This window comes from Cherax quadricarinatus, chromosome 18 (genome assembly GCF_038502225.1).
Source record: "Cherax quadricarinatus isolate ZL_2023a chromosome 18, ASM3850222v1, whole genome shotgun sequence".
Lineage (NCBI taxonomy): Eukaryota > Metazoa > Arthropoda > Malacostraca > Decapoda > Parastacidae > Cherax > Cherax quadricarinatus.
The window spans coordinates 21,627,890-21,645,788 of NC_091309.1; the positions used below are offsets into that span (position 1 = coordinate 21,627,890).

The 17,899-nt window shown below is 45.8% G+C and overlaps 1 protein-coding gene across 3 annotated transcripts in view; it reads right to left on the minus strand.

Moving 5' to 3' along the window:
• The window catches only part of for (cGMP-dependent protein kinase for), a 1,322,775-nt gene that overhangs the window by 774,628 nt on the left and 530,248 nt on the right, over positions 1–17,899 (minus strand). The gene's annotated exons all lie outside the window — the stretch shown is intronic.

A 17,899-nucleotide genomic window follows, 5' to 3' on the forward strand; every position in this document is an offset into this window, starting at 1 on the left:
TGGTAAGAAACAAGCGGTGGAGACTGCTGGTAAGAAACAAGCGGTGGAGACTGCTGGTAAGAAACAAGCGATGGAGACTGCTAGTAAGAAACAAGCGGTGGAGACTGCTGGTAAGAAACAAGCGATGGAGACTGCTGGTAAGAAACAAGCGGTGGAGACTGCTGGTAAGAAACAAGCGATGGAGACTGCTGGTAAGAAACAAGCGGTGGAGACTGCTGGTAAGAAACAAGCGGTGGAGACTGCTGGTAAGAAACAAGCGGTGGAGACTGCTGGTAAGAAACAAGCGGTGGAGACTGCTGTTAAGAAACAAGCGGTGGAGACTGCTGGTAAGAAACAAGCGGTGGAGACTGCTGGTAAGAAACAAGCGGTGGAGACTGCTGGTAAGAAACAAGCGGTGGAGACTGCTGGTAAGAAACAAGCGATGGAGACTGCTGGTAAGAAACAAGCGGTGGAGACTGCTGGTAAGAAACAAGCGATGGAGACTGCTAGTAAGAAACAAGCGGTGGAGACTGCTGGTAAGAAACAAGCGGTGGAGACTGCTGGTAAGAAACAAGCGGTGGAGACTGCTGGTAAGAAACAAGCGGTGGAGACTGCTGTTAAGAAACAAGCGGTGGAGACTGCTGGTAAGAAACAAGCGGTGGAGACTGCTGGTAAGAAACAAGCGGTGGAGACTGCTGGTAAGAAACAAGCGGTGGAGACTGCTGGTAAGAAACAAGCGATGGAGACTGCTGGTAAGAAACAAGCGGTGGAGACTGCTGGTAAGAAACAAGCGATGGAGACTGCTGGTAAGAAACAAGCGGTGGAGACTGCTGGTAAGAAACAAGCGGTGGAGACTGCTGGTAAGAAACAAGCGGTGGAGACTGCTGGTAAGAAACAAGCGGTGGAGACTGCTGGTAAGAAAGAAGCGGTGGAGACTGCTGGTAAGAAACAAGCGGTGGAGACTGCTGGTAAGAAACAAGCGGTGGAGACTGCTGGTAAGAAACAAGCGGTGGAGACTGCTGGTAAGAAACAAGCGATGGAGACTGCTGGTAAGAAACAAGCGGTGGAGACTGCTGGTAAGAAACAAGCGGTGGAGACTGCTGGTAAGAAACAAGCGGTGGAGACTGCTGGTAAGAAACAAGCGGTGGAGACTGCTGGTAAGAAACAAGCGGTGGAGACTGCTGGTAAGAAACAAGCGGTGGAGACTGCTGGTAAGAAACAAGCGGTGGAGACTGCTGGTAAGAAACAAGCGGTGGAGACTGCTGGTAAGAAACAAGCGGTGGAGACTGCTGGTAAGAAACAAGCGATGCGTGGTTATGAAAATACTAGCAAATATTCTCCACTGTTATTCCTTGCTGTACGCAAGAGACTGACGTACATGTCTACGCTCTAAATTTTGCTTAACCAAACCATCTGTTCTTCGCTTCTTCTTTTTTTAGAGAGAAATAGCATAAGTGGGAACTTCACACGACTTCCACCCTTCTTATACAACTGTGTATGAAAGAAACATCACAGTGAACATAGGAAATAAAACCTGAGCGCTTTCATGTGCTTATACATGAATGTGCTCAGGTTTTATTTCCTATTTTCACTGTGGTATATTTTTCATTTCTGCAATCACGCGTTTTATTGTGATTTCTTTCACAACTGTGTAAAAATATATAAGGGTGAGCAACGCTGCAGCAACTCGCCACTGTACGCAAAACTGAATATACTTGTAATTCAGAATGGGCAATCACAGGTAAATTGGTTTAATTTATTAATTAAACCAAAATGCTGGAGAAATTTTTAAATGTCTTCATTAAGCAAGTGGTTCTACATATGTGGAGTGAGTTAAGCAGCACACCTGCACACCAAAATGTGCATAGAAAAATGCTGAATGTTAAACAACGGTAATACCTTCAAGAAACTAAAAACATCAAGTTAACTATAAAGTGAACTTAAGTTAACAACAAAAAAACATGTATGGAGTACGTATCACCCAACACTGATGGAGTATATATGACAACACTGGAGTATATATGACGACACTGGAGTATATATGACAATACTGGAGTATATATGACTACCTCGATGGAGTATACATGACAACATTGATGGAAAATATATGAGAACACTGGAGTTTATATGACAACATAGATGGAGTATACCTGACAACACTGATGGAGTATATATGACAACATTGATGGGGAATATATGACATCATAGATGGAGTATACATGACAACAATTACGGAGAATATATGACAACACTGGAGTATGACAACATAGATGGAGTATACCTGACAACACTGATAGAGTATATATGACAACACTGGAGTATACATGACAACATAGATGGAGTATATATGACAACATTGATGGAGAATATATGACAATACTGGAGTTTATATGACAACATAGATGGAGTATACATGACAACATTGGAGTATACATGACAACATTGATGGAGTATATATGACAATATTAATGGAGAATATATGACAACACTGGAGAGTATATATGACAACATAGATGCAATACATGTGACAACATATTTGAAGTATACGTCATTCAACATGTGACAAGGTCGAAGTAGGACACACAGTTACGTACATCACCTAGAGACACAGGATACATACTCTCACTCACAGATACACCACCTCTTATATTTGTTGATGCTGGTGAAGGACTCTTAGTCCAGGGATGTGGAGCTATCCTTCCCTTTCTTGTATAAAGTCTGACTGCACCACCATACGGGCGTAGTGTTTTATATTAATAATAATAATAATAATAATACAAGAACTGTGTGGTAGTGTCAGCTAGGGTTAGTCATGGGGCTGCCCCACAGGACACACACACACACATACACACATACACACGCACACACACACACACACACACAAACACACACACACACACACACACACATATATATATATATATACACACACACACACACGTACTCATATACAACAGGCCTAGTGTCTAATCGACATGTGCCTAGGACAAAATGGTAACTAACACACACAGTATTTCTTCAGTCACAGAGTCGTCAGGAAGTGGAATAGCCTAGCAAGTGACGTAGTGGAGGCAGGAAGCATACATAGCTTTAAGACGAGGTATGACAAAGCTCAGGAAGCAGAGAGAGGACCTACTTGCGATCAGTGAAGAGGTGGGGCCAGGAGCTGAGTCTCGACCCCTGCAACCACAACTAAGTGAGTACAATTAGGTGAGTACATGTTCCAGAGATGGGACACAGAAACAAGGGGTCACACTTGGAAGTTGAAGACTCAGATGAGTCAAAGGGATGTTAGGAAGTATTTCTGTAGTCATAGAGTAGTCAAGAAGTGGAATAGTCTCGCAAGTGAGGTAGTGGAGGCAGGAAACATACATAGCTTTAAGACGAGGTATGATAAAGCTCATGGAACAGGGAGAGAGGGGACCTAGTAGCGTTCAGTATAGAGGCGGGGCCAGGAGCTGAGTCTCAACCCCTGTAACCACAATTAGGTGAGCACACACACACCCACACACACACACCCATCCATCCACCCACCCACACACACACACACCCATCGACCCACCCACACATACACACACACACACCCATCCACCCACCCACACATACACACACACACACACACACACACACACACACACACACACACACACACACACACACACACACACACACACACCCATCCACCCACCCACACACACACACACACACACACACACACACACACACACACACACAAATGCAAGGTCATGAAGATAGGGGAAGGGCACAGAAGACCACAGAGTATAGGCTAGGTGGCCAAAGACTGCAAACCTCACTCAAGGAGAAAGATCTTGGGGTGAGTATAACACCGAGCATGTCTCCGGAAGCACACATCAATCAGATAACTGCTGCAGCGTATGGGCGCCTGGCAAACCTGAGAACAGCATTCCGATACCTTAGTAAGGAATCGTTCAAGACACTGTACACCGTGTATGTCAGGCCCATACTGGAGTATGCAGCACCTGTTTGGAACCCGCACTTGATAAAGCACGTCAAGAAACTAAAGAAAGTACAAAGGTTTGCGACAAGGTTAGTTCCAGAGCTAAGGGGAATGTCCTATGAAGAAAGATTAAGGGAAATCGGCCTGACGACACTGGAGGACAGGAGGGTCAGGGGAGACATGATAACGACATATAAAATACTGCGTGGAATAGACAAGGTGGACAAAGACAGGATGTTCCAGGGAGGGGACACAGAAACAAGAGGCCACAATTGAAAGTTGAAGACACAAATGAGTCAGAGAGATATTAGGAAGTATTTCTTCAGTCATAGAGTTGTCAGGCAGTGGAATAGCCTAGAAAATGACGTAGTGGAGGCAGGAACCATACACAGTTTTAAGACGAGGTTTGATAAAGCTCATGGAGCGGGGAGAGAGAGGGCCCAGTAGCAACCGGTGAAGAGGCGGGGCCAGGAGCTAAGACTCGACCCCTGCAACCACAAATAGGTGAGTACACATCCACACACACACACACACACACACACACACACACACACACACACACACATCCACACATACACATACACACATCTTAGGAATCCCTTCAAAGAGGGATGCTTCAGTGCGTCTGAAGGCCTCTTAATCTAAACAATTGAAAGTACGATCTTCTTACCTGGATCAGACTTGAACGTTCCCCTGAACTAATCTGCTTGGACTTCCTACTCATTTCTGCAACACTGCAAGCTCCTGATGTGTTAAGTGCAACAAGAAATGCCTAGAACTATCATTCAACTCCCCTTGTGGTTGTTTTGCAGCATCTTCTATCGCTTGTTTGCTATTATTGCCCTCTCATCTACATGTAGGCGTTTATAAGTATATAAATGTTAGCCGGACTTGAGTCCTGGAGGAGACGAGGTTGTGGGAATACTGAAGTTCAGAAGGTCATCTGAACAGTGACGTCAACAGGCTTCTGGCAAGAAAGCAATTGAATGACTGACGTTGAAAGAGTTTTCCCCACTTTTCTTCTGATCAAACTGTCCAGGTGGGAGACAGCTGGTGTGTTAAATAATAAATATATTTCAGGCATCTTTAGCATATTTTGAAATTTTGTCTTGTTCTGTGACAAGAGGAGGAAATAGGTCATCCTGAGATATGGTAACTTCAGTTCTGCTGGAACGAACCCAACGTAGCTTCCACAACTATTAAATCTTTAATGGAATGCCTGACGATGTTCTCAGCGCCCTGCTAAAGCCTCCCAGCTCAGGCTGACACATGTCAACACTAGGAACATGACAGGGAAAAACGCTGGTAGTTTTACTTCCCCACTATGTGACTGTCGTGAAGAATAGGGTAACAGCACACTGCCTTCTTGGAGTGTGTTCTGAGGGTCAATGCCCCCCTCGGCGTTGACCCTCGGAATATAAATAAAGCCCTACACAGAGCGAAACATTGTCACAAAAAAAAACTTTCTCTGCACCTGTGTGTTTATTACTGCCCGCAGTAAGCTATTGTTTCCACTAATAATTTGACTTACTTAGCAAGACATAGATAGCTTAATGGATCACTCCTAATGGTCCCTCTTCGATAAACAGTAAATCGTTGGCATGTACAAACAAATTCCTAGATCGTTTGTGAATGGTTACGTCTTCCAAGTCTTAATATTCTATATTAAAGGACTATATAAACACAAGAGGGAGAGAGAGAGAGACAGTATCACCTACCCTCACAGGAAAGACTACGATAACAATGAGATACAGTAGTAAGGTACATTATTTATAGCAGTCTGTCCAACCAGAGCAGCAGTAGTCCCGCCGCCTGGCTGGCCTTATCCTACGTAAATACCCACGAGGTTCAATCCTTAACCAAAGTTTTGCGTCCAACTAGCGTACTGCCGACTGGTTAAAGTCGTGACTTGAACAAAACTCTAACAAAGAGAGAAACCTTGACCCAAATCAAACCTCGTTTCGCAGCATGGGTCATTTCCTTAGTTGATCATCTTTCTTATATATCCCATACCCCACTTGCGGGCGGTAGTCAAAAGTTTATAGTCACGCATTGTGGGTCCGGGACCGGGCCTCAAGATTCTGATAGATCGGCAAATTGGAAAAAAAAAATACGTTCCGGCAGTATTACACCCAAATGTTGCACAGTATTATACACAAATGTGGCATAGTATTATACCCAAATATTGCACGGTGTTACACCCAAATGCTGCCTCAACTTACGAACCTTTTGATAAGCTTCCACGTCACTACCTTCGTTTAAAAGTAAACGCACGTGCTAAGGACGACTGTTTATTACGAAATTTAAGGAGCCATCTGGACGCCAACAACAGGCAGCTCTTAACGGAAACGCCTACGAAAAACAGCCTGTCGTAACAGGTGGCGTACCACGAAAAGTCAGTCTTAAATTAAGAAGTGCTGAGACCGTAATAAGAGCACTGCAGAAGGAATAATAAACCACGTTAGGTGAATCTGGGTAATAAGGTAATAGGTAAAAAACTAACAAATTAATAGTCACAGGTACCAAACACAAGCACGGAAGTCACTTTGGGTAGGGAAAACAAGTTACAACTTGCTTGTAACTGGACAAAATGTCAGAAAAAACTGATCTAATCTAATCTAAACTAACACAATCTAACTTAATTTAAATCTACCCTAACCTAAAGTAGCATAATCTAATCTAATCTAACCTAAATCAACATACCCTAACCTAATTTAAACCTACCCTAACCTAATCTAATCTAATTTAAACCTACCCTAACCTAATCTAATCTAATTTAAACCTACTCTAACCTAATCTAATCTAACCGAAAGTAACGTAATCTAACTTGATTTAAACCTACCGTAACCCAAGCTAACCTAACCTAATCTGATCTAGTGTAACCAAAACTAAGACAATCTAGCCCAACTTACATCTAACCTAACTTAGTTGAACATAGCTAAAATTCATCAAATTCGTTCTGTGACTTTCGTCCCCCCCCCCCCCCCCCCCGTCACTGCTAGGCTGCTAATTTTAATTACTTAAAATGACGTAATAATACACAAAAACAAATACATTACTACATTTATATAAACCGCTAAACCGTGGAATGGGGTCATTCACTGCATAAAGAGCTTAAAGAAGAGCATAGAGAATTAATAGAGCTAGGGACAAAAAAAAAAGAAAGACTGAAGAGCTTAAGAAAAGCAAAAAACAATCACTAAAATGAACTAGAGACAAAGTAATTAGAGAGATTTTATAATTTCACAAAAAATCATTCTGAATCTAACGAAAAAATATATATTTAATTGTGTTTGTTTATTAGTAAATTACTATAAACTTATCTAAAATATATTTAGCTGGATTAGGCTAAATTAAATTGCATTTGTTATAATAAAGTTAGGTGAGTTTTCTAAGGTTCTTTTGGAACAAAATTATTATTTTTTACATTAACATAAATTAAAAAAAATTATCTTTAAAAGTTTAAGAGAAAATTTTAGAAAGGACTTATTTTAAATGAGTTCTTGCTGACCAGTTTTACCTATTCAGCACGACATATATATGATGTAATGAAGACGGGAAATCACGAGTACAGTTCTGACACTGCAGCTATAAATAGGTAATTACACACACACACACACACACACACACACACACACACACACACACACTATGAAACTTGATCCACGCCTCAAGAATGTCTAAGTCTTGGATATCCGGCTTTTGGTAAATATTGAAGTATTTACTCGCCTAGTTGTACTCAACTTGTACTCACCCAGTTGTGCTCAACTTATACTCGACTAACTGTACTTAATTAATTGTACTCGCCTAGTTATGCTCGCCAAGCAGTACTTACCTAGCAGTACTTGCAGGGATCGACGTGCAGCTCCTGGCCCCCGCCGCTAAACCCTTACCGACCGACTTCACTGATCCCCGGCATTCGAAGCTCCTGTCATACCCATTCTTAAAGCTGTGTTAATAATAAAAATAAACACACACACATTTATATATCACATCATTGCCAAACGCCAGTGTTTCACCTAGAGATTCTTGCCCAATAGGCAATTAGTAAACAATACTTCAGGGTCAGATGTCTTAAGGCAATATTATGGTGGTTTCCCCGCAAGGAAAATCCTCGTAGTGTGTTTACATGTCTTGTTTACTTCCTGATATATTATCTACTAGGGATATCCAGGTTCTGAACACTAGCAGTAACCACGCTTGAACACTTGCACATAATGCGCCACTAATAGTTACTTCGCTCAAACGACAGAGGTATATACACCGACAGGTGTATTTCTCTCAGGGTGTGTATGCTGCCAGTAAACTGCGATCACTCACTATTCTTCGGAATTAAAGCATTTTTGACTGGTGGTGAACGGTTACTTGCAGCCTTGATGACCTAAAGCTGTCGATTTATATATTATTATATTACTGCCTTTATTGGTTTAGCGCTTAATGATTATAACAACAATAATAGTTATTATTATTACATTATGTTTACGTTTGTTTAAACCCCATTACCCATCCAACCAACCTCTCCTTCAAGTTTTCTATTTACCATAGGCTAACTACGACTGCGATAGACAATGAGGTTCCCTTTTTTTCTGAGGTTGTTGCATGTTATTAAGTCAGAGTGAGGTGGTGGAGCGAGCATCGATGCTGGCGGCCCAGGGTGGAAGTCGTGAGAGAAAGTGGTCGTGGACGATGTCTGAGCCATCGTTGTCAGGTATATAAGGAAGGGTTACAGTAAGCTTATTTAGGTACAGCTACACATAAATACAGTTACACAAAATATCATGGATAGTAACATATATGTAAATTACCCGGGATAACCGCCCAAAAATGTGAAAAAGTGACTGATTTCCAGAGGGGTTCTTGGTATCCACCTGACAATGTTTCACTGTTACTTGCTGATAACAGGAAGGCAACACTGGTCGTCGGAGGCAGCAACAGTACAAGCTTCAACAGCAGCTGCAGCGACGGGAGCAATAGTAGGAACAGAAGCAGTGTAAACAGAAAACAAGACGTTTCGCTAACCAGTAGCTTTATCAGTCTAATACAGAGAATAGTTGAAGATTAGACGGAGTTTGAGGTAAACAGTCCCTCAGCCCGGAGTCAATATGTTAAGTCCATCAGTGTTGAGGAATGCAGCATATGCACTCAGGAACCCACCAGTTGGCGAAACGTTTCCACAATAAAGATACCCAAGTATTGCACGAGTGTCTAATTCTTTAACCTGTCTGTTCAGTGAACCAGTTATCTACAGGAGCATCAACGGCGGCGGGAGCAGCAGCAGCAGCAGCGGGAGCAGCAGCAGCAGCAGCGGGAGCAGCAGCAGCACAGCAGTAGTAGCAGAAACTTATATAGTATATACTAACGAGGTGTGCAAGAAGCATTAACAAGGTTCTACTGAACACTTTCTCGTTCCCACACTACTTACACGAGGCTGTCACATCACTAACAGCGTCTCTGTACCGCTGTATATCTCAATCCCTGACCCTATGATGTCCACACCCGTCACTGTTACCTGAGTCTTCATGGTCAACATCACTATCAAGCTGCCATCCACTGCCACCGCGGTGTTCAAACTCACTAGCAGAAATATACTATTCAACTGGAATAACTGCTGAGCATGCAGATCTGAACGAATCATTAGGACCGACGAAGCCACTCGTGACTTCGTGGAGGAGGAACTGGGGTACGGGAAGACGATGAGAAAAAGGAGGGGAGAGGAGATAAAGGTGAGGAAGGGAAGATAAGGAGGGAGAAGCAGAGGGGAAGTAAGAAAACTTGCCTGAGAGTTCACCTCTCATTCGTCAACACTCAGGCCAAGTCACAGGTATAAATATTGATACTGAGAGAGTGGTCTAGGTTCCCTCCTGGGCAACCTACCTGTCACAGCTGAGAGAGCGAGAGAGAGAGAGAGAGAGAGGAAAGGAAGAAAATAAGGATAAACTAATAGATTTGGAAGTTGCAGAAAATAGGAAAATTGAAGGAAAATTATTGTGGAGACAGATGTGAGATAAGAGAGCATGAGGAGAGAAAAATAGAAGACTAGAGTAATGGTGTCAGGTGTGGTGGTGGTGTCAGGTGTGGCGGTTGTGGTGTCGGGTGTAGTGGTGGTGGTGTCGGGTGTAGTGGCGTCAGGTGTGGTGGTGGTGGTGTCGGGTGTAGTGGCGTCAGGTGTGGTGGTGGTGTCAGGTGTGGCGGTTGTGGTGTCGGGTGTGGTGGTGGTGGTGGTGGTGTCAGTTGTGGTGGTGGTAGTGTTGTTGCAGTGGTGTCAGGTGTGGTGGTGGTGTCGTGTGTAGTGGTGGTGGTGTCGTGTGTAGTGGTGGTGGTGTCGTGTGTAGTGGTGGTGGTGTCGGGTGTGGTGGTGGTAGTGTTAGGTGTGGTGGTGGTGGTGTCAAGTGTGGTAGAGGTGAAGGTGTCAGGCGTAGTGGTGGTATCAGGCGCGGTAGAGGTGGCGTCAGGTGTGGTAGTGGTGGTGGTGTCAGGTGTGGTACTGGTGGTGGTGTCAGGTGTGGTAGTGGTGTCAAGTGTGGTAGTGGTGGTGGTGTCAGGTGTGGTAGTGGTGGTGGTGTCAGGTGTGGTAGTGGTGGTGGTGCCAGGTATGGTAGTGGTGGTGGTGTCAGGTGTAGTAATGGTGGTGGTGTCAGGTGTGGTAGTGGTAGTGGTGGTGGTGTCAGGTGTGGTGGTGGTGGCGGTGTCAGGTGTGGTGGTGGTGGCGGTGTCAGGTGTGGTGGTGGTGGCGGTGTCAGGTGTGGCGGAGAGGACTGGAGACAGATGTTAGACAGACAAGCTTCTATCATCGTTTACGGTCCGCAGAGCCAGTGCAGCATTTAAATTACTGGGAACGCCTTCCAGTCTTCAATATGTACTCACTGGAGCGGAGGAGAGAGAAATAATAGCGAGAGTCTTCAATATGTACTCACTGGAGCGGAGGAGAGAGAAATAATAGCGAGAGTCTTCAATATGTACTCACTGGAGCGGAGGAGAGAGAAATAATAGCGAGAGTCTTCAATATGTACTCACTGGAGCGGAGGAGAGAGAAATAATAGCGAGAGTCTTCAATATGTACTCACTGGAGCGGAGGAGAGAGAAATAATAGCGAGAGTCTTCAATATGTACTCACTGGAGCGGAGGAGAGAGAAATAATAGCGAGAGTCTTCAATATGTACTCACTGGAGCGGAGGAGAGAGAAATAATAGCGAGAGTCTTCAATATGTACTCACTGGAGCGGAGGAGAGAGAAATAATAGCGAGAGTCTTCAATATGTACTCACTGGAGCGGAGGAGAGAGAAATAATAGCGAGAGTCTTCAATATGTACTCACTGGAGCGGAGGAGAGAGAAATAATAGCGAGAGTCTTCAATATGTACTCACTGGAGCGGAGGAGAGAGAAATAATAGCGAGAGTCTTCAATATGTACTCACTGGAGCGGAGGAGAGAGAAATAATAGCGAGTCTTCAATATGTACTCACTGGAGCGGAGGAGAGAGAAATAATAGCGAGAGATATAGGAGGAAGTGCAATATAAACCCAATGAAGGTAAAAGTACACATGTGCAACTAATGTGACATTTTATTGTGGCAACGTTTCGGTCTCCAGGAACTCCTGGAGAGCGAAACGTTGCCACAATAAAATGTCACATCAGTTTCACTTGCGTCCTTTTACCTAATATATTGTCGGTAATTCTACCAACATTAATACAAACCCAATGAAGTGCAGGGGTGCGGTGGGCACAATAAGGGAACACTGTATCAACATCCGTCTTCGAGAGGAAACTGGACAAATATTTTCCCCATGTGCCAGATCAGCCAGGCTGTGATGGATATGTCGGGCAGTGGGTAAAAAGCAGCAACAGCCTGATTGACCAGGCTAGCACCAGACGAGCCTAGTCCATGACCGGGCCCCGGGAATAGAAACACTCTCATAACTCAGGTATATCAAAGATATGTTCTACCTGCCTGGCACTCTAGTGATCAATATTTGCAGCTGCACAACGTTGCTACGCCCTCGTGTGGCGCACTACACAGGGTCATCTGGCACTACACACAGGGTCATCTGGCACTACACAGGGTCATCTGGCACTACACAAGGTCATCTGGCACTGCACAGGGTCATCTGGCACTACACAGGGTCATGTGGCACTACACACAGGGTCATCTGGCACTACACATGGTCATCTGGCACTACACAGGGTCATCCGGCACTACACAGGGTCATCTGGCACTGCACAGGGTCATCTGGCACTATACACGGTCATCTGGCACTACACAGGGTCATCCGGCACTACACAGGGTCATCTGGCATTACACACAGGGTCATCTGGCACTACACACAGGGTCATCCGGCACTACACAGGGTCATCTGGCACTGCACAGGGTCATCTGGCACTACACACAGGGTCATCTGGCACTACACAGGGTCATCTGGCACTACACAAGGTCATATGGCACTACACAGGGTCATTTGGCACTACACACAGGGTCATCTGGCACTACACAGTCATCTGGCACTACACAGGGTCATGTGGCACTACACACAGGGTCATCTGGCACTACACAGTCATCTGGCACTACACAAGGTCATCCGGCACTACACACAGGGTCATCTGCCACTACACATGGTCATCTGGCACTACACAGGGTCATCCGGCACTACATAGGGTCATCTGGCACTGCACAGGGTCATCTGGCACTATACACGGTCATCTGGCATTACACAGGGTCATCCGGCACTACACAGGGTCATCTGGCATTACACACAGGGTCATCTGGCACTACACACAGGGTCATCCGGCACTACACAGGGTCATCTGGCATTACACACAGGGTCATCCGGCACTACACAGGGTCATCCGGCACTACACAGGGTTATCTGGCACTACACAGGATCATCTGGCACCTCAGGGTAACCTCGCCTCATACCCATGGGGTCACCTGGTCTTACCTGGTCACTCCCAGACTCACGGTGTCACTTAGTTTCACAAGGTCACTTCAAAGCTGCAACTAACATCTGTGATCTGGTATGTACTGGTTGTGGTGAGTATATACCAATGTTGTGTACTGGTGGAGTGGTGGTGTGTACCAGTGTTGTGTACTGGTGGAGTGGTGACTGTGTACCAGTGATGTGGTGAGTGTGTACTGGCAGTGTATACAGTAGTGGTGTGTAAAAGTGTTGTGTACTGGTGAAGTGGTGGTGTGTACCAGTGTTGTGTACTGGTGAAGTGGTGGTGTGTACCAGTGTTGTGTACTGGTGAAGTGGTGGTGTGTACCAGTGTTGTGTACTGGTGGAGTGGTGGTGCGTACCAGTGTTGTGTACTGGTGGAGTGGAGGTGTGTACTAGTGTTGTGTAATGGTGGAGTGGTGATTGTGTACCAGTAATGTGGGTGTGTATTGGCAGTGTACACAGCAGTGGTGGTGTGTACCAGTGTTGTGTACTGGTGGAGTGGAGAGAGTGTGCCAATAGTGTGGTGAATGTGTACTGGTAGTTTATACAGCAGTGGTGTGTACCAGTGCTGTGCACAGGTGGAGTACTGACTGTGTACCAGCAGTATTGTGTACTGGTGGAGTGCTGAGTGTGTACCAGCAGTGTTGTGTACTGGCGATAGCAAGTGTGTACCAGCAGTGTTCTGTACTGGTGATAGCAAGTGTATACCAGCTGTGTTGTGTACTGGTGACAGCAAGTGTGTGCCTGCAGTGTTGTGTACTGGTGATAGCTAGTGTGTGCCAGCAGTGTTGTGTACTGGTGACAGCAAGTGTGTGCCAGCAGTGTTGTGTACTGGTGATAGCAAGTTTTTACCAGCAGTCATGTGTACTGGTGACAGCAAGTGTGTGCCTGCAGTGTTGTGCACTGGTGATAGCAAGTGTGTGCCAGCAGTGTTGTGTACTGGTGATAGCAAGTGTGTGCCAGCAGTGTTGTGCACTGGTGATAGCAAGTGTGTGCCAGCAGTGTTGTGTACCGGTGACAGCAAGCGTGTGCCAGCAGTGTTGTGTACTGGTGATAGCAAGCGTGTGCCAGCAGTGTTGTGTACTGGTGATAGCAAGCGTGTGCCAGCAGTGTTGTGTACTGGTGATAGCTAGTGTGTACCAGCAGTGTTGTGTACTGGTGATAGCAGGTGTGTGCCAGCAGTGTAGTGTACTGGTGATAGCAAGTGTGTGCCAGCAGTGTTGTGTACTGGTGATAACAAGTGTCTGCCAGCAGTGTTGTGTACTGGTGATAGCTAGTGTGTACCAGCAGTGTTGTGTACTGGTGATAGCAAGTGTGTGCCAGCAGTGTTGTGTACTGGTGATAGCAAGTGTGTGCCAGCAGTGTTGTGTACTGGTGATAGCAAGTGTGTGCCAGCAGTGTTGTGTACTGGTGATAGCAAGTGTGTGCCAGCAGTGTTGTGTATTGGTGATAGCAAGGGTGTGCCAGCAGTGTTGTGTACTGGTGATAGCAAGCGTGTGCCAGCAGTGTTGTGTACTGGTGATAGCTAGTGTGTACCAGCAGTGTTGTGTACTGGTGATAGCAAGTGTGTGCCAGCAGTGTTGTGTACTGCTAATAGCAAGTGTCTGCCAGCAGTGTTGTGTACTGGTGATAGCTAGTGTGTGCCAGCAGTGTTGTGTACTGGTGATGGCAAGTGTGTGCCAGCAGTGTTGTGTACTGGTGATAGCAAGTGTGTGCCAGCAGTGTTGTGTACTGGTGATAGCAAGTGTGTACCAGCAGTGTTGTGTACTGGTGATAGCAAGTGTGTGCCAGCAGTGTTGTGTACTGGTGATAGCAAGTGTGTGCCAGCAGTGTTGTGTACTGGTGATAGCAAGCGTGTGCCAGCAGTGTTGTGTACTGGTGATAGCTAGTGTGTGCTAGCAGTGTTGTGTACTGGTGATAGCAAGTGTGTGCCAGCAGTGTTGTGTACTGGTGATAGCAAGTGTGTACCAGCAGTGTTGTGTACTGGTGATAGCAAGTGTGTGCCTGCAGTGTTGTGTACTGGTGATAGCAAGTGTGTACCAGCAGTGTTGTGTACTGGTGATAGCAAGTGTGTGCCAGCAGTGTTGTGTACTGGTGATAGCATGCGTGTGCCAGCAGTGTTGTGTACTGGTGATAGCTAGTGTGTGCTAGCAGTGTTGTGTACTGGTGATAGCAAGTGTGTGCCAGCAGTGTTGTGTACTGGTGATAGCAAGTGTGTACCAGCAGTGTTGTGTACTGGTGATAGCAAGTGTGTGCCTGCAGTGTTGTGTACTGGTGATAGCAAGTGTGTACCAGCAGTGTTGTGTACTGGTGATAGCAAGTGTGTGCCAGCAGTGTTGTGTACTGGTGATAGCAAGTGTGTACCAGCAGTGTTGTGTACTGGTGATAGCAGGTGTGTACCAGCAGTGTTGTGTACTGGTGATAGCAAGTGTGTGCCTGCAGTGTTGTGTACTGGTGATAGCAAGTGTGTACCAGCAGTGTTGTGTACTGGTGATAGCAAGTGTGTGCCAGCAGTGTTGTGTACTGGTGATAGCAAGTGTGTACCAGCAGTGTTGTGTACTGGTGATAGCAAGTGTGTACCAGCAGTGTTGTGTACTGGTGATAGCAGGTGTGTACCAGCAGTGTTGTGTACTGGTGATAGCAAGTGTGTACCAGCAGTGTTGTGTACTGGTGATAGCAAGTGTGTACCAGCAGTGTTGTGTACTGGTGATAGCAGGTGTGTACCAGCAGTGTTATGTACTGGTGATAGCAAGTGTGTGCCAGCAGTGTTGTGTACTGGTGACAGCAAGTATGCCAGCAGTGTTGTGTACTGGTGATAGGTGTGTACCAGCAGTGTTGTGTACTGGTGATAGCAGGTATGTACCAGCAGTGTTGTGTACTGGTGATAGCAGGTATGTACCAGCAGTGTTGTGTACTGGTGATAGCAGGTATGTACCAGCAGTGTTGTGTACTGGTGATAGCAAGTGTGTGCCAGCAGTGTTGTGTACTGGTGATAGCAAGTGTGTGCCAGCAGTGTTGTGTACTGGTGATAGCAAGTGTGTGCCAGCAGTGTTGTGCACTGGTGATAGCAAGTGTGTGCCAGCAGTGTTGTGTACTGGTGATAGCAAGTGTGTGCCAGCAGTGTTGTGTACTGGTGATAGCTAGTGTGTGCCAGCAGTGTTGTGTACTGGTGATAGCAAGTGTGTGCCAGCAGTGTTGTGTACTGGTGATAGCAAGTGTGTGCCAGCAGTGTTGTGTACTGGTGATAGCTAGTGTGTGCCAGCAGTGTTGTGTACTGGTGATAGCTAGTGTGTGCCAGCAGTGTTGTGTACTGGTGATAGCAAGTGTGTGCCAGCAGTGTTGTGTACTGGTGATAGCAAGTGTGTGCCAGCAGTGTTGTGTACTGGTGATAGCAAGTGTGTGCCAGCAGTGTTGTGTACTGGTGATAGCAGGTGTTTACCAGCAGTGTTGTGTACTGGTGATAGCAAGTGTGTGCCAGCAGTGTTGTGTACTGGTGATAGCAAGTGTGTGCTAGCAGTGTTGTGTACTGGTGATAGCAAGTGTGTGCCAGCAGTGTTGTGTACTGGTGATAGCAAGTGTGTGCCAGCAGTGTTGTGTACTGGTGATAGCAAGTGTGTGCCAGCAGTGTTGTGTACTGGTGATAGCAAGTGTGTGCCAGCAGTGTTGTGTACTGGTGATAGCAAGTGTGTGCCAGCAGTGTTGTGTACTGGTGATAGCAAGTGTGTGCCAGCAGTGTTGTGTACTGGTGATAGCAAGTGTGTGCCACCAGTGTTGTGTACTGGTGATAGCAAGTGTGTGCCAGCAGTGTTGTGTACTGGTGATAGCAGGTGTGTACCAGCAGTGTTGTGTACTGGTGATAGCAAGTGTGTGCCAGCAGTATTGTGTACTGGTGATAGCAAGTGTGTGCCAGCAGTGTTGTGTACTGGTGATAGCAAGTGTGTGCCAGCAGTGTTGTGTACTGGTGATAGCTAGTGTGTACCAGCAGTGTTGTGTACTGGTGATAGCAAGTGTGTACCAGCAGTGTTGTGTACTGGTGATAGCAAGTGTGTGCCAGCAGTGTTGTGTACTGGTGATAGCAGGTGTGTACCAGCAGTGTTGTGTACTGGTGATAGCAAGTGTGTGCCAGCAGTGTTGTGTACTGGTGATAGCAAGTGTGTGCCAGCAGTGTTGTGTACTGGTGATAGCAAGTGTGTACCAGCAGTGTTGTGTACTGGTGATAGCAGGTATGTACCAGCAGTGTTGTGTACTGGTGATAGCAAGTGTGTGCCAGCAGTGTTGTGTACTGGTGATAGCAAGTGTGTGCCAGCAGTGTTGTGTACTGGTGATAGCAAGTGTGTGCCAGCAGTGTTGTGTACTGGTGATAGCAAGTGTGTACCAGCAGTGTTGTGTACTGGTGATAGCAAGTGTGTACCAGCAGTGTTGTGTACTGGTGATAGCAGGTATGTACCAGCAGTGTTGTGTACTGGTGATAGCAAGTGTGTGCCAGCAGTGTTGTGTACTGGTGATAGCAGGTGTGTGCCAGCAGTGTTGTGTACTGGTGATAGCTAGTGTGTACCAGCAGTGTTGTGTACTGGTGATAGCAAGTGTGTGCCAGCAGTGTTGTGTACTGGTGATAGCAAGTGTGTACCAGCAGTGTTGTGTACTGGTGATAGCAGGTATGTACCAGCAGTGTTGTGTACTGGTGATAGCAGGTGTGTGCTAGTTTCATCCTGGCAACAAGTATATATTTATATATAAGAGATATTTAGGTCAACATATTAAGAGAGAGTGAAAGACTGTCTTCACACTGTGTTAAGAGTGACTGTCTTCACACTGTGTTAAGAGTGACTGTCTTCACACTGTGTTAAGAGTGACTGTCTTCATACTGTGTTAAGAGTGACTGTCTTCACACTGTGTTAAGAGTGACTGTCTTCACACTGTGTTAAGAGTGACTGTCTTCACACTGTGTTAAGAGTGACTGTCTTCACACTTTGTTAAGAGTGTCTGTCTTCACACTGTGTTAAGAGTGA